Source organism: Oryzias latipes, chromosome 8 (assembly GCF_002234675.1).
Source record: "Oryzias latipes chromosome 8, ASM223467v1".
In the NCBI taxonomy this organism is placed as follows: Eukaryota; Metazoa; Chordata; class Actinopteri; order Beloniformes; family Adrianichthyidae; genus Oryzias; species Oryzias latipes.
In genome coordinates, this window is record NC_019866.2 from 10,743,523 (window position 1) to 10,769,321 (window position 25,799).

The 25,799-nt window shown below is 39.6% G+C and overlaps 1 long non-coding RNA gene across 1 annotated transcript in view; it reads right to left on the minus strand.

Moving 5' to 3' along the window:
• Window positions 1-3,139: 3,139 nt before the first annotated feature.
• The window catches only part of LOC105354559, a 45,052-nt gene continuing 22,392 nt past the window's right edge, over window positions 3,140-25,799 (minus strand). Inside the window, exons 2-4 of the long non-coding RNA XR_909154.3 lie at window positions 18,401-18,460; window positions 5,314-5,379; window positions 3,140-3,721 (exon numbers count right to left, since the gene is read on the minus strand). This is a non-coding gene — a long non-coding RNA (uncharacterized LOC105354559). The remainder of the gene's footprint in view (window positions 3,722-5,313; window positions 5,380-18,400; window positions 18,461-25,799) is intronic.

Sequence of the window (25,799 nt, forward strand, 5' to 3'; positions counted from 1 at the left end):
CACTCATTAAATGTGACTTTTTAACGTAATTGGACACAATCTCAGAAATCATGGAATAACTCCAAAACCAAGTGGGAATTCTTTCATTTCTTTCCCCCCACTTTGGTTAAAGCTCCAGTTTGAGAAAATGGTTTGGAGCGCGCTCAAAGGCGTCTATGCTGCAAGAGTGTTTGTAACCAACAAGGTTTGGCTCCAAACTGTATTTTAACCTCACTTCAAATTATCCTCATTAATGACAGTTCCAAGAGGAAGTGGTCATTTGTACGTGTGTGATACTCTGGTGCAGAGGATGTGTAATGCTCCTGGAGACACACCAGGATAAAACAAGGCATTTATTAATCAGGGTTACAGGTTGTAGGGAGCAAGTGGCAACTCTTTTGTTTGTAAAACAGTTGGAGTTTTACCAATGTTCGATAGAAAAATTGATCTAAATTCTTTTTTAATTTGAATTTAGAGACTTATTGTTATACGTTTCCAATGTAATAATATGAAAGAAAAATGCATATACAAGTAATAACCATAATTTATAAAGGAAATAATTTTTCATTCCTCCCTTTGACAAGCCTGTGTCATTTCTCAAGCCTGTTTACCACACGCTGCCTGACTCACTGCAACGTTTCAGAACGCTGCCAAGTCCTGCCCTGCCATCCAGGCCTGCTGTCTTGACAACCCAGCATCCAAGAACATAGGGGATGGGGGGCAATTGTTTGCCAGTGCTTGTGTTAATGTGTTGCGGCGGGGGTTGAATGATGTCATCTTGTGGCATGGAGGGGGCCAATCAAACCCTGAGAAAATTATGTCACCTTTTGTTGAGCCGGTCCATTCAAAGCTATAGAAGTGCGGTGAATTGAGAGCTGCAGTGAGGTCACCCCCCCCCAAAAAAAATAGTTGTGTGTACGTGTATGTGTGTGTGTGAGTGGGGGGGGGGGGGGGGTTATAAAAGCAAGGCAGGCAGACAAGCAAAGAAGTGCATTGTGGACATGCTAATGTTGTTGACCATAATCAGGGCCATAAAGATGTCATGAAGCTCAAGTTCCAGAACATCACGCGGGGGCCTTCACTGCCCTATACCTCTTTCAATTTCTACTGACCCTTTCCCCTTAAAATCTGAGTCTTAATATGATCCCTCTGATGCTTTGACCAGCTTGTCAGAAGATTGTCAAGCATGAGTATAAAAGCCTGAACAAACTGCAGTAAAGGCCAACTCGTTCTTCTTTGTTTTATCCCAGAAAGACATCAATATTCAACCCCTCAAGGAATAATTACACCCTTAGCAACCCATTACACTCCTGCACCCACATCCCATCCCCCACTGCGTCCATAGCTCCCACCAATGTAAATTGACAGTAAACAGCGTTTGAATGGGAACCACCGCTGAACTTTTTCAGACAAAATAGAAAACAACATATGCATTTACAATGTACTCTGGAGTAGCTTTCTACAGAAAACAAAGCACTGTGGGGATTTTTATTCTTGGAATGGTTGAAAACTCCCCATGGTTTGAGTCATGTTGATCTACACTGTGACATTCAACACTTCTCTAACATATTTTAGAGTGTAGGAAAAGTAAATCAGCAGGGAAACACAGGTTTTCTCTGGAATCATTATTTGTTACCATCTCAAAAATGAGAAGAATAAAAAAGTCCTAGTGGTTAACTGTTTAGGAACAATAAAAATGACATCACAAAAAAATACCACATCAGCAAATTAAAGGGTCAAGAACATTGCGTAGTTTTGTAGTACCATTACAAAACTAACATTTAAATGTCACAAGTTTCCATATTTACGTTGAACTTCTCCTAATTTGATAAAGTGAAAGTGAACAAGTTTCAATTAGTTCCACTTTAAAGGCACTAGGTGGCATCAATTAAATTTTGGTGTTGATTTGAATTGATGGGAATCACAAGTATGCAAACATTTAGAAAAAAAACAAGCATAATTTCTTAATATTGCTTCAGATCACGAAAGAATGTATACTAAAGAATGTTTGGTTGTTTTAACTTAGGTTCTATCATGGACCAACATTGCGTACAACATTCTGAGTTAACGGATAATCGTGACACAACAATCAAACCTGCGATGGCCCTGAAGAACAATTTTACATCAATGAATCACTGAACACAAAAACTCAAATCAAAAAGTCATAAATAAATAACACTACATTTTAGAAAACAAAACAAAATTCCAGAAACCAAGTGTAATTCCAAAAAAACAAAAACAAAAAAAACCCCACTAAATATAAAGTAAACATTTCAGAAAACAAAAGTATTTTCCACAAATCAACATGAAATGTCAATAAATGAAACACGGTGGTGCAGTGATTAGCGCTCTTGCCTCACAGGAAGGAGGCCTCCAGTTCCAGTCCTGGTTGGGGGGACTTGAAACAGAACATCAATGGGGGACCTTTCTGTGTTGCGTTTGCATGTCCTCTCCATGCATGTGTGGGTTTTCTCCGGGGGACTCTGGCTTCCTCCCACTGTCCAGAAACATGCTTCATAGGTTAATTGGTCACTCTAAATTGTCCATAAGTGCGAGTGTGCATGGGTGTGTGTTTTGTGTGGCCCTGCGATAGACTGGCGATCTGTTCAGGAAGCGGACTTGGAAGACGAATGAATGAAACAAAATAAAAATAAAAACATCAGCGAGATGATGACGTTTGTCCATCTTTTCAACAGGAAATTATTTGGGAGTATCTTCCAACAGAAAATATTTATGTAAGCATTTTGACCACAGCCACAGCAAAAGATTATATTGCTCAATCAACTCTTTACCACAGTTCCCTCTGCTTTTCCTCTTCTTTAAAAGTCAAGTCACCATCCAATAAGTAATGTCCTATAATACCTACCTTTTCCAGTTAGAATTTTTGGTTTATGAAATTTTGTTCAAATTCCTAAACAGTAACGTTGTTTATAATTATTTTATTTTGCTTTTTTGATTGTCGTGATCTTCAATTTGCTTTTGTGTAGAGTGATTTGCACTTCAGGGCCACCATACCATCCAGTACAAGAACCACTCCTCAAAAAACAATGTAATAGAAGAAATACAAAAATAAAAAAAAACATGACAGAAATTAAAGTATTTCCACAGTAACTTCCATAAATTCCCTGCTGCAATTAGTCAACAAACTAGAAGCGGTTGATAACTTTTTACATTTTTTTTATTTCCGTTAAGGTTTTACAGACAGCAGTAAATCACAATGCAAAACTTGGCAAGAACTTTATCCAGCATTAATGAAAGCTGACAATGTGTCACAAAAATATGCAGCTGGATTAGGAGAGTTTTTGGTTTACATTTACTGTGATGACAATGACTTCTTTGTGAAGGAGATTGAAGACAAATTTTCACATTTGGAGCAATTTTCCTGTGGACCCTTTATTGCAAGTAGATTTATTGCACATAAGAAAATTTTATATGTACACAAACATTTTAAATAAATAAGAATAATACCAAGACTATTTCAGATACAAAGAAAAAAGTAAATCAATTTGTAGATGATGATGCTCTCTTTTCTAAAGAATGCTTCTTTCTAGATATTACCTTTGCTGCTCCATAGTGTTCGAATAAAATTAAAAATTCTGCTGGGTTTGTATCCTTGCTTTTGTAGTTCCACAGGTTGAATCGATTCTTAGGACCAGAGTCCCAGTGATGGACCTCATGCCAGGAGGAAACATTTGCAGATGTAGATGTTGGTCTACAGTCCAAATCAGGACTTAGTGGAGTCCTAAAAACATAATAAAAATAATAATATTAATAATAATAATAATGACTGACCAAGGTTTAAAACAACTTGCTTATACATCAGCACATCTCCTACATCCTAAAAAAAGAAAACTTGAAGGTATTGATTTTTTATGCAAACACTTTTTCTCAGGTTGGGAGATCCACTCTAAGGACTTTAAATTTGGCATTTAGAGATTGGACATTTCAAAGCCTAAAATACAATGCTGACCAACACACAACATTATAAATGAAATTTCTCATCCTGAGAGCATTACTAATTTGAAGTTTCTAAATAAAAACAGTTGACTGTGTATAAAAATACACAAAAATACACACAAATAGGTTTGGTATCTAGGTGTTGACTGTAGAAAGTCTTCTTTTCCTTTGGAGCATGTCTCCCTATGAGGTAATGCAGGTAGGTGGCCTCTTGACAACCCAGACTGTGCAGTACCTGGGCTTGCAACTGCAGCCTTCCAAAAAACTGAAAATGCATTGTCCACCCACGCACACCAACCATTTAACCCTGCTGTTGTAATGCCAGCAAAGTGGTGGGACCGGCCTGTCTCGCCTATTCTTTGCCCCGGGAAGAAGCAATGTGTCACAGGATAAGTAGTCATCAATCATCAAGTCTCATCTTCTTTCTGCTTGCCTGCACATCTGAGGTGTTTTACCTGTGAGAAGTCACGTTCCATCAGCTTACAACACATGACCTCAGTTTTCCATTCCTCCTTTGTGCCCCCTTCTCTAACTTTTTGTAGAGCACATCTTACCAACTCTGCCATTTATCAATCCTCTTTTTTACACATCTGCTTCTTCGGTTTCTTGACAGTACTCCTTTCCCTTATTTTTTGGCCTCCATTTGGCCTTCAAGCTGGTTTTTCCCTTCCCACGTTTCTTCACCTTGGAGCCAAGCCAGAGCACCATCAGCACACTAAACCAGGCCCCAACTTGCCTTGAAGTCTTAGCCTGCCCATGAACACCTTTCTGTGCCTTAGGCTGAAAACTTGGCCAGCCTTTATCACCCTCCTCATCAGCACATCTTCTGTACCTGTCTGCTGGCGCCCTGCCATCCCCACACAGTTTTCTGCCCTTTAAGAAAAACACCAAGCAGATAGGGAAAAAGAAGATAATGTTCGACTCAAATCTGAAGAAAATGACTACTCGCGTTAAGGTTAAGCTAGTTTGACCTCCACTAAGAGTAGCCACGACCACCCTGAGAGGTCCACCAATACAGTACCTCTCATGTAGTCTGACGGCTGCCCTGCTGTCCCATCAACAGGTTTCTTTGAAAGCCACCGACTCTGTGGTGGGCCATCAAAGCATATCTTCATTCAGCTCCACTGAAGGGATCTGAGGCTCCTGACGGAAGTGATACGTCTGTGCCCCTGCATTCTTAACTTAACTATCACAACTTGGGTTACACAATGTTGTAGGGAAAAAAGGAAGAAAAAAAAACATGGGCATAAGTTCGGTGCAACCACCATGATCTTATCTTTATTTAGGAATCACTTTCTTCCTCCATTTCTTTCCTTTCCTAAGACAACAATGTGATCATAAAATTCACGAAGGCATTAGAGAATCAGTCATCCTTACCTGGTTAAACCCGTTGAGATCATCTTTCCATTACTCAGTCTCTCCATGGTACAGAAATGGGACCTTCTGTAAAAGATAAAAGGAAATAGGACCGCTCAGAAATAGTCATAATAATCACATGTAAATAAAAAAAGTAAAATTGAGGAAACTTTTGCATGTGGATTAACAAGAAAGAAAAACAAAAAGACAATAGATATGAACCAATCCAAGGAAAATGTTAAAGTTAAAAAAAAATCAAAAATGGTTGCCTTTTCTAGATATGAGCTTAGATTTTTTAGTGAATTTGTTTTTTAACTAATTAGCTCACCACTTTGCATTATCACAAATCAATGGAGCTATCCATTGACTGCAGTTTGTAGTCATAAATTATACAGCATAATAAGAAATTAAGTGGCATAGTATATTTTGCTATTTTGTGAACAGTTTGCTCCAATCTGCTCTAGAATGTCTAAGGTCATCAATCAATGCAGGACATTTGTCATCCTTAACTCTGGCCTCACTTTAAGTAGCTTTGTATAATCACATTGCTACCTCCTGAATTTGAAATTTATCTAATACTGTTTCCTAGTTTTAGAATCAGATTTTGTGTGATATGTTTGTGATTTCAAGAATTAGGACAACAGAACTGAACAAACTCAAAGTTCAAACTAAACTCAGCAATCTCAGATAACTTCATTCTTGATTTTTTTATTTTCTACTTTTTTAAACCAATTACTAATTTCCATTTAGTGATAAGTTGACTGAAACTCCTACCAGTGCACAAAAAATTTGTTTTGCCTCAGCTGCAAACTTTAATCAGTCAGTTTTTTCATTTTTCACTCAAGAACATTTTGTGCCAATTAATTGTTTAGACTTTTTACAGCAACAACAACAAATAAATAAAACTCTGCCCTAATTTTCATCGTGGATTCTTTTTAACAAACAAATGAGTCTTGTGCTTTTTTTTAAATGAATTTCTGAATTCTTAGTCAATTTAGACACCCAAAGTTGAGCTTAATCAAATTCAGGTAATTTTTTGTTAAACATGCCATTCAGGCCTTGTCCAAGTTGGCGTAAATGGCGTATACCTTCTACCTACAAGGCCCAAAGTGCTTTACAATCACAGACCCATTCATCCAGTCATTCACACACACATTCACACACTGGTGGTGGCTCCGGAACTCTAGTTCAGTATCTTGCCCAAGGACACTTCAACGTATGGGTGTGCAAGGCAGGAATCGAACCTGCAATATTACGATCATGGGTCGACCGCCCTCCCGCTGCACCACGGCCGCCGTAAAATTACCTCTATGATGAATCATAGTCTTTAACAAATAAAGATTTTTTTGTATTTTGTTGAATTATCTCCACTTATGTACCGTATTTTCACGACCATAAGGCGTCCTTAAAGGTCTTAAATTTTCTCCAAAATGTAGGGGTGCCCTATGAGTGCACCTAATGTGTTGTTGTGGGACGTAGAAGAAGAAGACGGCATGAGAACGTGGAATGGAAGTGTGGGAGTGAACAACATAACAAAATTGTTTACAACATTGCTGAAGCACAGTTTAAATTGCAAGCTATTAGCTACGCAGAGGAACATTGGAGCAGCTGCGAGAGAATTCATGCTGAATGAATCCATGGTTCACAAGTGGAGGAAGCTGGAAAACGAACTCCGACAAGTCAAGAAGACGCAGCCGAGTTTGATAGCTTTCACTTTCACTTTATAAAAGCAGTCATCTTTCCATGCGGGCGAGGATTACGATGCTGCAGCAACTTCCAGTGGATTAAAAACGAACAGCTATTGATCTTCCGCTCATTCTGCAGTAAAAAGATCGCCGACAAACATCTCCAGCCCAACTACATCACCAACATGGACGAGGTGCCGCTGACTTTAGACATCCCAGTAAGATGTCAAAATGAACCGGAGCAGCGCGGTAGCGATACGCACAACGGGACACAGCTTTTATTATTGTGGAAGGCAGCGCCGGGCGAGTTACGCCACAATTTGTGAATGAATTGCTGGAGCTTGGGCTAACGTGTCTGCTTGCAGTGCTTTCGAAGTGCGGAAAAGCCGGCATCATTCATGAGGACCCGCACAGCAACGAGACGAACTCTGACTATGACGAAAGAGAACCTGCCGTGTTTGATAGAAATTTAGCCCAGCTGTTCATTTCAGACCTAGAAGATGAGGACTTTGATGGATTTTTGGATGCTGATTGATGACTGAAAAAATAAAAAAATAAATCTCAACCAACTCCGTTTCGCTCCCGCTGGCTTTTTTAAACACACACTAGCATGCATTTTTCACCAGTATGTGTTAACGTGCCCACGCCTGAAAAGCCGGTGCACCTTTTGTATGTGTCAAATACCGAAAAATCAACCATAACTGAAACTGCGCCCAATAACCCAGTGCACCCTAAGGTCGTGAAAATACGGGTAAATCAGGATTCAGGGAAACTTAGTAAATTAGGACAAGGTGAGCTACCAAAATTATTTTTCACTTGTACTGATTAAACTTTTTTCAGGCTGTTTTGCTTTTCCTAACAGAAAGGGTTCACACAGATACTGAATCAACAATCTGCGCCTCTATTAACTTGTTTTAGGACTGAAACTGTAATCTCTGGCTCAGTGACAATTCGGGTTGCCCTTCATCCGTTCACAAACAAAAGTGCTCCCTGCCTTCGAGTTTCTCTGTCCCAGACCTGTTTCCTTGGAAACAAATGCAGTGTTTCCGAGTGACACAAAGCCTGGACCAAAATAAAAAAAATAAAAAAAAACTCCTTTCAAATTGAAGTCTCCAAGAGTTGAGGGGAAAGCAGCAATAACGGGACGATGGGGAGGGAAATTCAATACAGCGAAATTGCTTCACAGAGTTTCTGGAAGACATGGTAAAATGATTCTTTCTTTCCTTTGCCTTTTAAAATACCTTTCTCTGGCACCAGACACCATAGGTAGTTACAGGCAGTTCTTGCTTCTTTTATTCTCTTTCTTGCATTTCGAATTTTTTCAAACCATCATGCTGTGCTAAGTGAGTTATCTTGTACGCCAGAAAGCTGGAGTTTCATGTGGCTAGGCTTAGCCTCTTGATGAGGTAATGTTTGGAGAGTTGGTGAGCCAAGAGAAGGGTGGGTCAGGTCTTGATTAGCTCAGGGGTAGGGGCTCTGTCTAATATTGGACGCCCCTTTGTGTGGCAAGATTACTACCTTATGAAAAACTGCCCCTGCTGACATGCCTGATGGGATCAGAGCTTCCTGCTCGCTGCATCGTTCTGCTTATAGACTCTCCACGGCCACAAACACCAGACAAACACTCTTGAACCTTTCACACAAAGTGGCATGAACACAGACAGATGGACGCTCACACAAACAATATCTGCTAACATTTTTAATTAGCTTGTAGTTGAAAACACCAAAAATTCTGCGTGGGGTTGCACACATAATCACCTCAAGCCCTTCATCACTTCTGCTTGTGTATAGGATGACCACAACTAATGACCCCAAGATGGAAATCAACCTGAATTCATTAACAAGGCCAGATGACACACATTTATTGTGGTCATTTCCTCCGGCCAATCACCGATGATAATCACATGATGAACCACATGCACCACAGACAGAAAATCTTTTTACTTAGACATTAACTTTAGAAGAGAGAAAGGTTTGGGAATTTGATCCTTAAGTTGCTTTTTTTTCAAGGTTTTTTTTTTTTTAAGTCTTGAAGCTACTAGAAGATTTTGATCGTCGTTTAGTCCATACATAAAGCTTAAAATTATTCAACCAGACAGTAGCAAACAAAAAGGAAAAAAAGCGCATTTTTCCAGATATGTACCGTAATTAACTGTTTATTAGCAGTGGTCTTACTTCACGTTGCTTTTCCTCAAACAAATTTTGTTCAAAAGCGAGGAGAACGGAATGAATGTCGTTTTGCTGATGTGGTTTTGCTCAACCACACCACAAACTTCAACACCTCTTCTTTTTCTACCGTGAGGGACCCTGTACCAACAAACACTCGTACTTCTGCAGCGCATTCTTTGAAAACAAATAAATTCTGCACAGAGTCAAGCATGCGAGCACACATGGATATTAACGCACAAACTGAGCAGGGACGCTGGCACAGCCTTGCGCCAGCGGTCCTTTAAACCAGTCATGTGAAACGACCCATTCCTCTCTGCAAATCAGATTACGTCTTCGAGCTGAGCTGGGGTCTGCAAGTAAACACTCACATTTAAAGCTCATGTCCATGCACCAACCTAACGCACACACGTGCAAACACACACACACACACACACACAATCGGCTTAATCAGATTTTACTGAAGGAACCATTTTGCTTGTGTGTATTCCCAAACCTCCTGCACCAAGAATGAACACAGTCAAAAAACATAAAGAAAACATACTTGAATTGACTGTGTGACTGTCTAAGTTAAGAAGAAGTTATAAAAAGATGCAAAAAGTTTATTCTCTGTTGTTGTATTTTCTGACTGCCATTTGGGAGCTCTGCTGTGGAATGAGCACATGTGGGAACATGTTTACAGTGCTTGTAGTTGGAATGTAAATGATAGATGATTCACAAATGATTCAAATCCCGTTCAGGTTACCGAGCACTGATTGATTAAAAACAAGAAAATCCCAGTCATTTGTTCTGCTTTAATTAAATTCTAATTTGTTTCAGTCAGTGACTTCTAGTTAAAAACAAAGTATATTGCTGACTTATTCAATGCTTCAAAAGCAGCTCAAGGCAACAGACCAATTGAACACAATGAGTGTGCACATTTTTCCATACCGTCTGCATCTTTTCAAGTCACTTTTTTGTTGACAGACTGGTCAGCTTAATCGGACCCAGACAGTGGAGGTTAGTACATTCCTCCACAGCAGGATCTACATCCTTATTCTGACATTTGGAAAGTCCATCGCCTACATCAATGTCTATGTGGGCCAAACTTAGAGGGGAAATTGATTCAATACAATTAAACTTAGGGGAAAATATTACCTTAGTGTCAGTGTCCTTCAACAGTTTTTTTCTTTTTTCAGATGTGTTGCTTTTGCCCTTGACGCTGTAGAGGTCAGGGGTTGGGAAAGTATGGATGTTTGAAAACTGAGATGTTGTGCCCACAATGGGGTGTCAGGACTCTGTCACACAGGACTCTGCCAAGCCCAGTTTGGCTCAACCAGGGTCATTCTATTTTCCCAATGACATCTGAGAAGGCCAGGAATGGAGAGGGTCGGCACGAAGAAAGAGGAGCAGAGGCACGAAGTCCAGGTTAGATTGCAGTGGATGCACAGATAAGATGACAGGAAAGGACAGAATTGGGAAGGGCAACATGGGAAATCCCTACACACGGAAGAGCTCACTCATCCCCCAAGATCACCTGTCAAAGCTGATGAGGCCAAGATCAGACTGTGTCACATAACACACCTGACATTAGAGCCCCAATGATAGCAAGAGAAATAACAGATACACTTGTTGGTTGTGTCCTCTTTAATACCAAAATGTGTGCTGGAGAGGGTAAAACTGATGACTGAGGTAATGATTCAGTGATAGACTGCAGGCTTTTTTAATGTCACATAAATCTAAATATGTATGTGTTTGTCATATTTTATTGGTGAATGTTGAGTCAAGCAGAACATACTGCCACCTATGGCATGAAACTAATATAGCTGTGTTCTGATCCAAATCTTTATGTCTGATGAAAGTGCTGGCCAAGTTGGACTAGCAGAGCACAATTCAGTACACAGCATTTCCTTTTTCAACCATCTTGAAATGTTCCCTGTCTGGTCCTGAGCTGTGTTGATACTCAAACAAGAGGACAGAGCTCTTGTTATCATCTTTAGAAAAAAAAAAGATTTGGTTTGTGCAATGGCAGTTTGCATCAAAATACAATTTAGGTTCATTTATTGTTGGTTATAATCTAATTTGTGTAAATGTAGGCATGTAAACATAACAACAAAAGAATGCATGTCTGATTTTTTATAATTTAAGCTGTGTTCACACCAAATGCGATTAGTGCATCAGAGGTTTCCATTTTCAATGTTAAGTCAATGTACGGATATGATCAGAGGTCCTGTGGTGCATTTTGGGCGGCGTGGTATGTCAATAGTTAAAAAATCTGAACATTGGCAAAGAAGGCATGTTGTGTCAACCAATCGGAGACTCAGCTTTGGCCCATAACATTTTGATGACGATCAGCGGATGGAGTCCAAAACCAACATGGAGGAGAATCTGATCGTTCTACTCCGTAACTTCATAATATTTTTCTTTTTTCCATAGAGACAACAATAGAAAGATTGTCTAATTTTGCTCTTGTTTTTTTATTTTTTCCCTCCTCGGACTAATGCAGTAATTCGTCAAACTGGGTCATAGAGACACGGAAATACTGGTGAAAGCAGCCGTGATTCAGACGCAGCTCCTGCAGTAGATGGTGAACTCACGTACTGGGAGAGTCTCTTAATGATCTCATGAACCCAAACATGGAGACATGATTACCAGTGCTTTTGTTGAGCTCTTCAAAATAAATAAACCTGATCTCAGCATCATGCATGTCTTCCATGGATTGTAAATGAGATGTATATTTAAAGCTCCTTTGTAGAGATGAAAACTTTAGGCGATGGCTCCTTGCACACGCGTCTGAAGCCTCAAGTTTATGAACACATTTTTGCACAAATATCCAGCCGCAAATTTGATGTCCAATCACGTTTGGTGTGAATACAGCTTTAAAATTCATAAAGGAACTTTTTTTGTCAAAGTGAAGCAGATGTGTTGCTCATTGTGTTGCTTTTGCCCTTGACGCTGTAGAGGTCAGGAGTGGGTAATATTGGGTAATATTACCCTCCCAAAATAAAAAATTTGGAAGGGTAATATTAACTTTTGTTTGCTGCTCATTGAACAAAAACAATTGAAATGTGAGGTAGGTTAAAAACAGAAGCCACTCTGGTTGTGAATCAGCTCCTCTCAAATAAAAACGTCACAAAGAGATCAGCGTGTCACCTTTTTCAACTCTGTAGAAGTGAGTGCTCACAAGAGCTGTGAAATGTTGGTTTTAGAGCAAAGGTAAACATGCGCTCCCCTGGTGGCCTGTACCCTACACAGGGTAAGCACATGTTTCCCATTGTGGTTAAAAGAGATGGGGATTAACGCGTAGCAGAGCTGGAGACACAGCTATACACCCCATGGTGGGATCACAGTACTGTTCAGTCTTTGAGCAACGCTGATGCAGCCTGATTTGAAGTATTTGGAGAATAGGGAGCAGGCAAGGAGAGGTCTTTTAAATGTGCCAGTCCTCTGATGCTTAAATTTGTGGCCTTTCTTTGGGCCTGTGGAGGCAGGCATGTTACAATGTTGACAGAACTGCCTGTTAGAAGCTGCTGGAGGTTCATATAAACACACAGCCCAGAATGGTGCAAGAAACTTCAACTTTCAGAGGCTTAATATTTTCCCAAATAAACAAAAAACCTCATTTAAGCCTCCATGCAAAAAGCCATCCATGGTAAAAAATAAATAAAATAAAAAAGGTGTGAGAAGAGCAATATAGGGGTAAGACTATAAACTGGCAAAATACTTGGCCTTCACCCCTCCAGAGTCAGAAGAGGTCACATTCAGGTACCACAGGGGACTGTGACTGTGCAGCCAATTAAATACATGTTTAAAAAAGGCAAACAGTGTGAAGGACACAGGGGAAGATATGCATAATGAAGCATATCTGGACTCACCAAAAACTGCCAATTAACAACACCGCATGAAGTTCAGCAGTGAATGCTGTGGCTGAAGCGAAGACATGTGCAGCAAGTAAAACGTTTCCGTCCAGAGCGAGGAGGGGCTGAACTTCCAGTCACACCCAACGTTAGAATTACCACTGAGTAGTTAGAGGCTTTAAGGTATTTGACAGTTTACTGAACTTAAGTTAAACTGGTAAAATAAAAGGATTGTCACCAATGCCAAAAATGGGAATATCTGGGAATATTTGCAGAATCTAAGTCTTTGTATGCTACATTTAAAAATTAACAAATCTTTATGAAAAATAAGTCCCAACAAATTATTTTTAATGACATGAACAAAATGCATCTCTAAAAAGCATAGCCAAGTTTTTGTTCTAAGTTTGTGAACTGGGATTTCCATCCCATTCATGTTAAAATGAAACATTTTGGAACGGTAAATCTTAACCTTTTAGCCTCACATAAACTCAGATAATAACACCCTTCGCACCTATAGGACTCACAGTACTGGTTTATCTTCTTTTGTTCATGTTTGTGTGAAAGAGTAGCCCCTTAATGAACACATCGGGAAACTAGGAATTGATTGATAGAGATTGGAAAACCAAAAAAAAAAAAAAAAAAACAGGAGAAAAATAAGTTTCAAATTCCTCTTTAATTCATAGCTTCAATTATATCTTTTTAACAAACAGGTCTGACACAACAGCACCACTCAAAGCTCTGTTATGTCTGATTCCACTAACATTCTACTGACACTCACTTTCTTTGGTGGATTTGTTCCTGGCAGGTTTTTAAAAAACTTCCATTTATTTAATTATTTTTATTCTAATCAAGAAACGCACCCTGGGATTTGCCAGTATAAATGTTGTTGGTAAACATTTTAGTCACTGTTTTGTAGTTTTTCTTATTGACTCTTATTTATAGTAATCCACATGATTGTGTGAGTGGATACATCTGTAATTCCTTACGTTGATCCAAAGGCAACGCATAAAATAACTTGAACTTGAATAGAACAGACACAAGTAAAAGCATGCCACCTCACTGAAAAATTCTTCAGGGCAAACGTGAAAGACTGAAACTACAGAAAACGGGTACGACAAGGAACTCATCTAATCTAGCTAATCCTGGATTAGAAGCAGACAAATATCAGCATTACTAAACAAATGACCAACATTCCCATTCTGTGTGACTGAAAGCCCCAAGGGCTCCAGCAAGATCCCATCAGGGTCTGGATCCAATCCTTCATGTTTATCAGTTCAAGCAGAAGTAGCCACTTGTGAAACCTCCACCATAAACACTTGGGGGAAAGATGCAAAATGTCTAACTCCTAGTTTGATTTATAGATCAGAGCCCAGAGACCACAAGCTGACATTCTGACCATGTTGTTACCACTCCATTTTTCACCCAGAGGCTCCTTTCTGCTTTTTTTTTTTTTTCCTGTAACTGTGAAAGATGATAATTTTGACTTTATTGCTTCCAGTGGCTGACTCATGCTTTAACTTTTCAGGTGATAAACTAAGCAAATGAAACAGATTGCTGTAGTCAATGCAGATTTTGTTATTTTTTTATTTTTTTGGGGGGGTTGGACTCAAATATAATATTTAGCCAACTGCAGAACTGTCTGTACTTATCTTTTATTTTGAAAGGGCAGCATCTTAGAAACAGAAATGGTCTTGTGTTGTAAAATATTGACTGTTAGTTTGGGCGTCACCATTGAGTTAATGCAAAGGAATGTTGAGCAAATAATGTAATGAGCCATTAATTCTCTCAAGGAGGATCAGGGTAACCTAATTAGCACCATGTGATACATTTCAGATTAACAGTGAAGCAGCCAAAGCAGGTTGTTGCATTTTTTCGATGAAGAAGAGTAAAAAGCCCCCCACTCCTGTTCTTGATCCATCCTGGTTGATATTCAGTGCCTCTGTGTTGTTTGTATGGGCCGCTTTGCTCTGATCCAACAGTTTTTTTTTTGTTCTTCTTTGTTTTCTTTTCAGATTCAAGGTGAAAAGGTGCAGCGATGGCAACGTTTTGCTTTCTTGGACTGTCTCAACAGCAATGCTTTACCTGCCGAGCCCACAGACTTACCAGGCTTGACGAACTCTGCTGGCTGTCCATAGCCTGCACAAAAGCCATCTGGGGTGCGGCTTAGAGCTTAAGCAACAAAAGTCTTTCAGGAAGCACTCTGCATGGGTCTGACTACAAGGCGTTGAGGTTGCTACTACCAAAAAAGAAAAGAAAAAACCTCTTGCTCTCCTGGCCTACATGACTGACTCCATCTGAGATCCCCACACGCCAGAGGCGGGAGCCAAAAGCACTGTCAGACGTAAAAATAGACCACCTGCTCATCAAACTAAATTGTACTCACAGTGCAATGGGCAACAAGAAGAGTGAAAAGAAAGAAGGAAGGAGAAAAAAAGTGGAAACAGTAATAGAAAAGACAAGTCATACTCTGCTTCTGTTATCTCAGCAGACAAAAGAACAAATTGTAAGTCTGCTTTATGGCTCGTAGGGTCAAAATTGGCATGGGGTCCCACTCAGCATTGTTTGTATGTTGAAATATTGATATAGGTTCCCACATGAGAGCCAGAGAGGTGCACAGACCCTTCTTTGAGCCTTTCATCTTGGTTTCTTTGTATTCGCCTACATTCGTGTCTCTTGTCTCTTCTATTACATAGAATTGACTGTTATTATTCCAAACAGCATTATCTTTATTAATGCCACAGGTCTCAGGACGGAGCACTCCCTAGGAGTCGGGTCTTGGCAGAGCTGCAGCCAATCTCCCTAGATAAAAGCTCAGTGGAGAGCTGTATGCAAGCCAAACAGCTCGGACAGGCCTTCATCCTTACTCCTCATGCTAGAGGCCCTACAAAGAGGACGATATGACTTTAATCTTAGCTCTTTCAATCAGATGGAAACATTAGAGCTGAGTGCAGCTCTCCCAAAGGGCTACAAAGTCACTTTTCGTAAGCCACAAGTCAATATAAAACAATTCCCTTACTAATAAATATATTTGCATTATCATTAAAGGAACGTTTGAACTTTTGGAAACAGTCATTGCAGTCATAAAGTTATATTTTCTGGTCCTTCTGTGGCTTCTAACATCAGAGTGTGGAGCTGGAGCCATTTCCCAAAGGCAGTAATGTGTGACGAGTTATTTCAAAGGTGGTGTGGAGAGCTGACGTGTGGCCAGGACAGGGCAGGCCAGCAGCTGGGGTCTAGGCTTAGTGCCTCAAGCCCCTCGATTCACTGAAGCACACAGCAACAGCTCTCGGCCAGAGCCCGGACACTGATTTATGGGACAGGGGGATTACGATCAAACCATCCATGAGGACCACCCAGATGGTGGCAGAGGACAACAGCCGCACAAACACACATGTGCATATTCATATATCAGACCATAACTGATGAGAAAATGTTTACCCACATATCTAGAAATAGAGAGCATTGGTTTAGTCAAATCAAAGTAAATGTTTTCACTGAGGAGAAGCAAAAGCCTAAATAAAACGTTCAGGAAATTAAGCATGTAAAGCTGCACATGCTGAGTGTAATGGTTCTTAACCACTCAAGTGCAGTAGGAGGAATTCATTTGCTGGAGCTTCCTTAAAACTCAAAGCAAATGAGGCAACTTTGATCATCAGAGCTGATCTGCTTACACAAGATGTGCCTAGTTAGGAACCATTTCTGCTCCAGCACGTCTCACGGTTTATTTTTTCTCACATCAGTTTGCATAATGGAGAATTAAAGACGGATGACCTGACTCTCTCAAGTGATACAAGAAACTGCCTGCAGTTAAGGATGGACAAGACTATTTTTTTTGCTTAACTTGTTAGGATTTGACTCTTTCCCTGTTTCAGTGCAGATCCTGAGTTTGCAGTTACAGTCAGTCGGAAACCCGTCGTTAACTCTCAACTATAAGTCATTGCTCTTGTCAAGAACACTTGTCAAACACACTGAGCCAAAGAGGAAAAGTTAAAGAAAATAACACATTTCTCATTTGCAGGGACAAAACAAAAGTCAACCTCAAGGCACCAGTTGGATGAACTGAACAATAACAGTCAATGACAAATCGGACGTTGTGCAGTCCTTAAGCAAACACTGATGTCATAAAAGGTAGACAGGGAAGCAAACACTCACCTGCCCTGAGCTAATAAGACATGGGGCACGCACACAAACCAACACACACACCAACACACACACATACTTTAGACTAGTCAATACATTTTGGCTACATAAAATGATACATTAAATGAGCCAAAGACACAACAAATCACATGCAACTTCCCTGACACTTATCTTCCTTAAAACCTGTTTGCTCAACCACACATCTGATCAAAAAAGTGATGAGGGGCTGCTCAACTATTGGCAGCAAGTAATTAATGAATAGATTATCTCACTAAATCATTGTGATTCATTTTTCTTTGTTTTTCTTTTCCCCAAGGTCACATTTCCCACAAACCCCCTTTAGCGGGCACAAGTCTACTCTGTGGGGTGCGCCGTCAACGCTTCCTGGCCATGAGGCTCCCGTTGGCTGCCTTTTGATAGGTCATGAAGAGGAAGTGTTGATGGCAGGGAAGTTGGTTGGCACTGATTACATGAGAAAAAAAATCAATTTCCATAGGGGATAAGTCAACCACAGGCTCAGGGAAAGCAGCTACGGCTGGAGGAGGAGGGGGCAGTGGCTGACCTGCTGTAGGTAACAATTTATCCAAATCCCAAATGACTGAGCAAACAAGCAGTATTGGAAAGATAAAAGGGCCCCTTAGGGGTTGAGAGAAGGGCTTCACTCTGGGGTGATGCGCTGACAGACACTCATACGCTTGTAGAGGTAGAAAGGATATGTGTTCATGGATGTAAAAAAGACGGAACCCAGTGGAATGTGGGAATATAACCCATCATGCAGCACTGTACAGTAGAGCCACTGCAGCTGCGCTATGGAAAAACAGAGTGTTTGAACGATTTGTGCAAGGCTATTATCTTAAGGACAAAATTTATCTTAAATTCACCACAGCAAAGATCTCCAGTAAATTTTCTTCCAGTTGTGAGTTAAATAGTTAACAAGAGCTGGCTTGCATTTGTGCCAACAGCAAAGTAGAAGTTGCGTCAGCTTTATAAGCCCAAACTATAGTAACACAATATGTGTCTCAGGCAAATACTCACTTTGTTACAGGATATTTAATACATCTGGGTGAGCCACAAAAGCTACAGAGCAGAACACTAGTCACCGAAGACAAAAAAACCTGTAAGAAGGCATAACATCATCCCATTACATCTAAGACTGCCCCATAAAGATGCTCTGGTTAGCACATGTTCCACACAGAGAAAGTTTACGGGGACAGCTTTATAGCTGAAACAGCATGCTGAGATGATCAGCAGCATCTTTACAGTAGAAACACATCAACCTACCAGAATGTCCAAGGGAGATGATTACAGGCTGATATCTTTATCCATAATTGGATTCTTCTACTGTAAAAAAGAAACAGATGACACATGTTACTTCACACTGCGGCATTTCACAGCTTTCTGAGTTTTACTTTGGGTTCAAAATACAGTTCAGAGTGTCTCACAGATCTCTGTTACGTAAGGAGGTACCACTTTCATTGTAGAGCAGTTTTAGGAAAAACTGTAAAAACAGACTATCATGGATAAAGTGCACCGTGCATATGAAGAGTTACTTCATCATTTCTTTGCCAGTTATGTGAAGTCTCAATCATTAGGTCTAGTTTATATATTTATGCACGATCACAGTATGGTTTGCTCACAAATGTGGCAACCCCTGTTCCATTGCACAACTAGAAAGCTGAGTTTTGAGAGGCTGAAATGCCAGAGTTTTCACAGTTACTGGACCAGTTGTGAAGAGGGTGTGTAGGCAGAGAGGGCGTCTTACTGGTTCTCCACTTCTACCCACGTCAGAGCAGTGCTATAATAAACACAACATCAGCCCTTACCCAGGGAATAGTAATTCTCAAAATCACCCTTCAAATCAAATATATTCAAAACAGAACATTTGCAGTGCATATAGAAAAAGATTTTTAAAAAAAGTGAGACAGGGAAAAAAATAACAGGATTGTGATAAATATAGCAGATGTTGAGAGTCACTTCTCGAAAGGTGTGTCATTCAGAGAGTTTGGGACAAAGTTTTGGCTCCAGACGATTTCTAAATTTAGGCCAGTTGAGAAAAAAAATGAGCTCAGCTTCTGGCGTTAAAGGTTTCTCCTTCCAATTCCTAACCTCAGCGGCGAAGCGGGCGTCACTCGTGACGAAACACAAACCATATAACACACAAAAAGGACCTACTCAAGTACGCAGAAGGAAATTGATATTTCCCGAAAGTATCCTGTTAATGACCGAAGACTAGGGGGCGGAAAAGTCTTTTCAGTTTTCTAAATATAACATTTTACATACATGTATAGAGGGGGAAAAATGGAAAATCACAGCATTTATATTCAAATTAAAAACAAGTAAACAGCAAGAGGATTCAGGACAGAAGGATGAGGTAACAGGGTGAAATGACTGTAGTCAAGCTTGCTGGGGAGAATGCCCTCAGGTCGAGATGAAGAGCAAGGCAAATTGAAGTCCTGTTTTAGCTAAAAAGACATGCGGGAGACAGGTCTGTAACTACAACACAAGCATAAACACAGGGGATGTTAAGGATTACACACTGCAGCAGCGCCGCAGGAAATCACAGACAGCGCAGGTGTAACCATCCCTCACACACATTCTTCTTCATCTTCCCTCTGACAGTTGAGTTGTGACTGGCGGATCATCATCTGCTCTCGACAGCTGTGTAAAAGCTGTGTAAACATGTGTATGCTTTTGTGTGTATGTTTCTATGCAGCTGAGGGTGAAACACACATAGTGAGTTTAAAACTAGTGCGATGTCAAAAACGTCTTACTGCAAATTACTCAAATTTAAATAAAAAAATAACTTCTTTGCAGTAATCTTACTTTCATCTAAACTGACTGCCTTTTCCTTGCAGACTATTGTGAAAAAAACGACATCAACAATAGATGCACAGCTGAATATTATAGCTATGGTAATAGATTTTAGTAATAATAATATAATATAATAATAGTTTTTAGCATATTTTGTACCTAAAACTAAAAAAACAGTGTTTAGCATAAAGGGGGGTTGAGAGAACATCTTCTCAGTGAACAGCACCCTCTAGAGCAGCACACTCCACTCAGATTTGCACAACTTACTTATTTGCACTAACAATTATGTTACCTTTTTAATTTTTATAAAATAGGATATTTGTTATTTTCTTTGACCTCTAAGGGGTAGGCAGAGTTCAAGCTGCAGGACTCATGTCCCCCAATGTGAGCCGATAATGAGGCTGCCTGCTATTAAGAGGTTTGCTTTAATGCAGGTTGTTAGGTGAAGTTTACAGTACACAGGAGAGATTAAACTAGGCCACGCATGACAGAAAGAACTGAGGAGGTTGATGATAAGCCAAAGGCCCACCACCTGAGACGCAGGCCAAGAAATCTGAGTGTGATGTGGGACATAGCAATCTGCAAGGCAAAGCCCCCACCCACTCCAATGTTACACAATGCAAAGGAATGCCTCATTTATCAGGGGGATAAGCAGAGGAGTGGATGGGATTGATGTGTATCATTCTATTAAAATTGTTTAAAGAAAACTTGGCAGGGAGCATCATAAAGACCAACTTTAAGCAAATCCAGATACATACACCCTTACTAATTCTCACATAAAAGCTGCACAGCAGCGTGCATAGGAGCACTGCACACTTTCTCAATCATTTTCCATGCTATTAATAAAAATTCATATTGTACTGTTTCATTAGGTTTTGTTGGATTTAAGGGAGCACTTAGATATCCATCATTTTGTGCACTTTTAAAAGTTCCCACAGTATTTCCACCAATTTTCCAAACATGTGTCCCATATGCATTAGTGTAGCACTCAATTAGGCCCGCATATGGAGCCAAAATGGGGCACTCGTATGCTAGTCAAACATGGCATCTAGCACCCACAGCCAATCTTTACAAGAGCTCTGTTTCATTAAAAAAACAATGTTATTCATAAAAAGCAGGAAAAAAAATGTGTTAAGATCTTTTTTCCACAATTATTTAACCTTAAGCTTATATGATTTACCATAAAAGAGTAAAATTTCCTGGATACAAGGCCAATGTTGCACTATTTTGTTTAGCTGTATCTAATTTCCAGAACAAAACAAGCATTTTGCGCGTCCGCTTGTACTGACATAGCAAAGGATTTGTGTGTGTGCATGTGTGTTTTTCTATTTGTGCGTAACAAGTTAGCAGAAGGTCAGAGTAGTGAAGCATTAGACCACTGTTTGCTCTCCTTCATGTACTCTTGGGGACCAGCCTGTTTGAGAGTTTGAACAGTGACGTGAGAAACCCGTAAAAACAGGACATAGCACCGCTCCGTTTGCTTAAGAACACCCAAAGAAAGGACTGCCATTACAAAACAAATCTCTCAGCTCGCATTCCTCCTGTCCATCAAACCCTACCTGCTGAACAAGGTATGACACAGAACGGAAAAGGTGGTTCCGAGAAGAGATACTTTCGGGGTAAAATGACTTGTAATTTGTTAAGAGGCTGTCAGCCCTTTAACCTTCAGTTACACAATGAAGCAGACATGCATCTGTTAGTCTCACTGGATTTATGTGCTAGTCGGACTGTCCTATGATTCAGCAAAACAATGTCATACTTATAGAGGTGCATAATTACCTATGTTTCAGTATTTTAAATAGTTTTTGGGGCCCTGATTTAAGCTAAATTGAGGAAAAATAGCTCATGAGGTGGAGACTGGAGAATATAATCTTTCAAATTTCTTTATAAATGAAAGGAACTTTACAGTCTTTGAAAGGTGAGAACTATCCTTCTTGTTTTCAAAATAAAGATAGAGCCATGCAGCATCTCTGGCTGCTCACTTATACAGGTTATAAAGGATTACTGTGTTTGATCAGCAATATGGTATTTGGCAAAAGTAGAAATATGGATTGTTTTTAGAGAGAAAACACAGTGAAAAAAGTTCCATCTCTTATCCCGATCATCATCCTTTTATCAGAGGTTCAACTGGGAGAACTGGATGTGATTTGTATGTGTGTTTTTGAAGAGGCGTGCTCATAAATTGCCATGAAAGGGGCCCTTCTATTCAGCTCGCTAGCTGAGATGCGCTTCACTGGGCCGGCCTTTTGTTTTGCCCCTGTTCACAAAAACGTAAGCACATGAAAAAAAAAAAGGGGCTTGATTCCAGGGATGTGTGCAGGCCCAAATGATGCCATTAGATTGGTGCCCGCTCTGTTGAAAAACAAAAAAAAGGGGGTTCAGTAGTGCTTGAAGTGATTTAAAAGATGCAGGAAAGAGCTGTCCACAAATCCTGTCTGAGAATAACAGGAGAAGAATGAAGAGGCAAGATGCCAAGCTACTGATCTTTCTATAGTATACAAAATTGCTCTCAACTCCATGAGTGCCGTTGGTGCTAAAACAAAAGATTGAGAACATTCCTTTTAATTCGTCATGAGGGACAATGCGCTGTAGAGGTGCGTGGGGTCAGGATGTTTACAAAAATTCCCACGCTGCAGAGTATTCTGCATACAACTATGGTCATAGTTTGTAACGCAGAAGAGGGAATTTTAATTCCAAAAAAAGCTTACATGGAAGCCTGCATACTAAGCTAAAAAGAGCTTCCTCGTGATACTGTCAGCTTCTTAATAATTGAAACAGAAAATGAAAGAAAGACAACAAAAAATCAATTCCAGATCAACGTTTGAGCATTTAATCATTTACACAAATATTTCCTACTTTATCAATTAACATTCCAAAAAAAGAAAATTAACACATATATTGATTGAAAATCAATGCTGCTCAGGCCTTTTGAGGTCATTTTGTCATGAAAAATGATAAAACTTTAATAAAGGGAGTCAAGCAAAACCAGCTGATCAGACTGGTTTCTGATCAGACTCTGTTCCACAAAATTCCACTCAGCTGTCATTTTCACTCAAGTAATTTCTATCTGGCTTCTCATCAGCCAGGAAGCCACGTTTGTTTTTCTTTTTTGTGTGGTACGTGCTACTGTCCCATAACCGCCTCTGCAGTTGAAATTCTTTGCATACATCAAGCTGTTGAAATGTAGAGCACTTTCAAATCACTGGCACTACCTTCAGTCTGATCTGGATTTGTTGTTTTTTTAAATCTATTTTCATGCTTATCCTTAGAGAAGCATTGATTACCTGCTTAAAAGTAATAACAAAGCAGTCAAAGCAGTGATTTTTTTTTTTTTTTTTTAGTATGAGCACTGGTTTTGTACTTTCCCAGGGACTCGTTACTCAGTTTAAGTTGATTTTAAAAGAGAACTCATCAATAATTGGTGTTTGCTGACTAATGTTGGCTAAAAATTGAGGCCACAGTGCTAATGTATTTAGAATTTATTTGTAAAAGGCTTAAAATGGAATTTTTACCACATTATTCCCGCTTTTATTTTGTCAAGACAATAAAATTATTGGGGGGGAAAATGTAAGGGAATGCGATCACTCGTGAAATTATTAGAGGTTGTGCCAGCTGTGCACACTTTGCATTGCTTTTTGATAAACACCAGGTGAGCTAATAGTGAATCGGCCGGGAACATTCAGTGACTCAGATGGGCTCTAAACTGCTGGGCTTCCCCACACTGGGAATATTTGTCTGTCTGGCCTGCCAAGCAAAATAATCTGTAAGTGCCAAACAAAATGAGATGAGCTGCAGACACTTGTCTATAAAATGCTTATTTTCATCATCGACAAGGTATGTCAGTGTTTAAGGTCACTGATTGAAAACAACACAAAAGAGCAATGAATTCGATTAATTTAAAATGATCCCTAAATCCGTCATAAAAGTTGAATTTTTTTCTAGATTGATAAGCTTGGATTGATTTTACTGATCCAACCAGGATTTATCCTTAAATCTTAGTCACCACAGAGCAGACCACATTTAATTGACTCACACAGGTAAGACCATTAAACCACCACCTTATATAACTAGTTCTGCTGGAAGGTCAGGCAGAAACAGCTTAGAAAGGCTTTAAATAGAATCCAAGTCTGATGCTGTCAAACAAACTTTTCCCTTTCTCGTCATGTGAAATCCTCCTTCGACCAGTGCTCCCAGAGACTCTCTGTTGAACCGGTTGGTGGTGAAATCATTGTTCATTGTGATGGCAGTTGCTATGGATACACCCAGGTGTTGCTCACAAGCCAAGGCTAAAGAATCAGAAGACCAAGGCCTCTGCTAATCCTTCTCCATACCACACTGTGTCAGTAATCAGGAATGCCTAAACTGAAGCATTGTTCCTCAGCCAAAATAAATATATGCATCAAAGTCAGAAATACCCACATATTTTGTTGCTTTGTCGCATCCGGGATGGGCAAAAAAAATACAAAAAAAGTCTCACATGCAGCATCGAAAGTCAAGAATGGACAGAATATGCCTTGATATCTATCCAGAGGGCTTAATGCAGTCTACAAAGGTGGGGGTATAATGATGTACGGTTGGGGATTGACAAAAGCTGCAGCTTCTGTAAGACAAAGTCAGAGCTCCTGAGAAGCCCAGCTGCTGTCAACAGTAGGATTTCTTTGAAATAGAACTAAGCTCTAAGACAGCGGGAAATATCCTCTTGACATCTTTGATCTCTGTCCATTACAGACTTATTCAAAGTACAAAATTTATTAGAAAAATAATCTTGCATGGATCTGAAAAAAAAATATATATATATGATCTGTGTGGATAAAAATGTCTCTAACCAAACCATTGGTTTCCAACTGTTCCTCTATCATTGAGCACAGCAAGTTACCATCTTTAGGATGAGGGAGGGATTGTCCAAAGTGTACGACTATATTTAATAAAGAACATATTTTGTATGTAAAAGAAAAGGATATTTCACTATTATACTATTGTACTATTCTCCTTGAAATCCTTCCTGACCAAATGTGCAATGCTAAAATCTCACCCGGCTTTTGTTTTCTTACCTCAACCAAACAAATGTGCAGGTTTTAACTCCCCTTCTTGACATTAAATAATCCAAACAACAAACTAGTAAATCCTCAAATTATAAAAAAAAAGCAATGCTCATTGGCTAATACCCCAAACCAGAGATCCAATGAGCTTGAATATGTCTTGATGGAAAGAAGAAAACCCAATTTTGAGAAAAGAGTTTGAGAACGTTCAATTCACGGCAGTTGAATATGAATAAATGGGTGCATTTTGTTAAATTAAAGGTAATACAACAATTACATGTCAAAATAAAGGTTTAAAACCATAAGAGGGATATGTACTTTCATTAAAACATCAAATATTCAAACAGTTTCCTAGAAATATGTTTATGTTTTCAAGGATTTTTTTGTTATGTTTAAATATTTGCCTTCAGATACCTGCAGCTGAAAAGTCCAAAACCACAAATCAAAGATTAGAATCAGACTAGTAGACAGGAGTAGTTTTTGGTTTCCATAGCTTGTGAGGCCAGACAATAGCTTTTAGTCTGTGTCTTTTAACAAACCCATTGTGGTACTGAACAACAAACAAACACAGATAGTGCCGAAAGGATGCGGCAAGACTGGTAAGACCACGACGGAGTTCAGCGGTACAGAAAAACTTCTTCTTGAAGCTTTATTGTCTGGGGTGACAAGCCGCAGCCAGATCCACTTCCCAGAGATAAAGGACCATACTGCAAAATACAACAAAGAGCATCTTTGTTCAACTGCAATACTACCACCACCCATTACTGTAAATGACGGAAAAGTTTGATGTTAATGTCTTCTTTAATGAGCTCCAGGTATGCAGCTGTCAG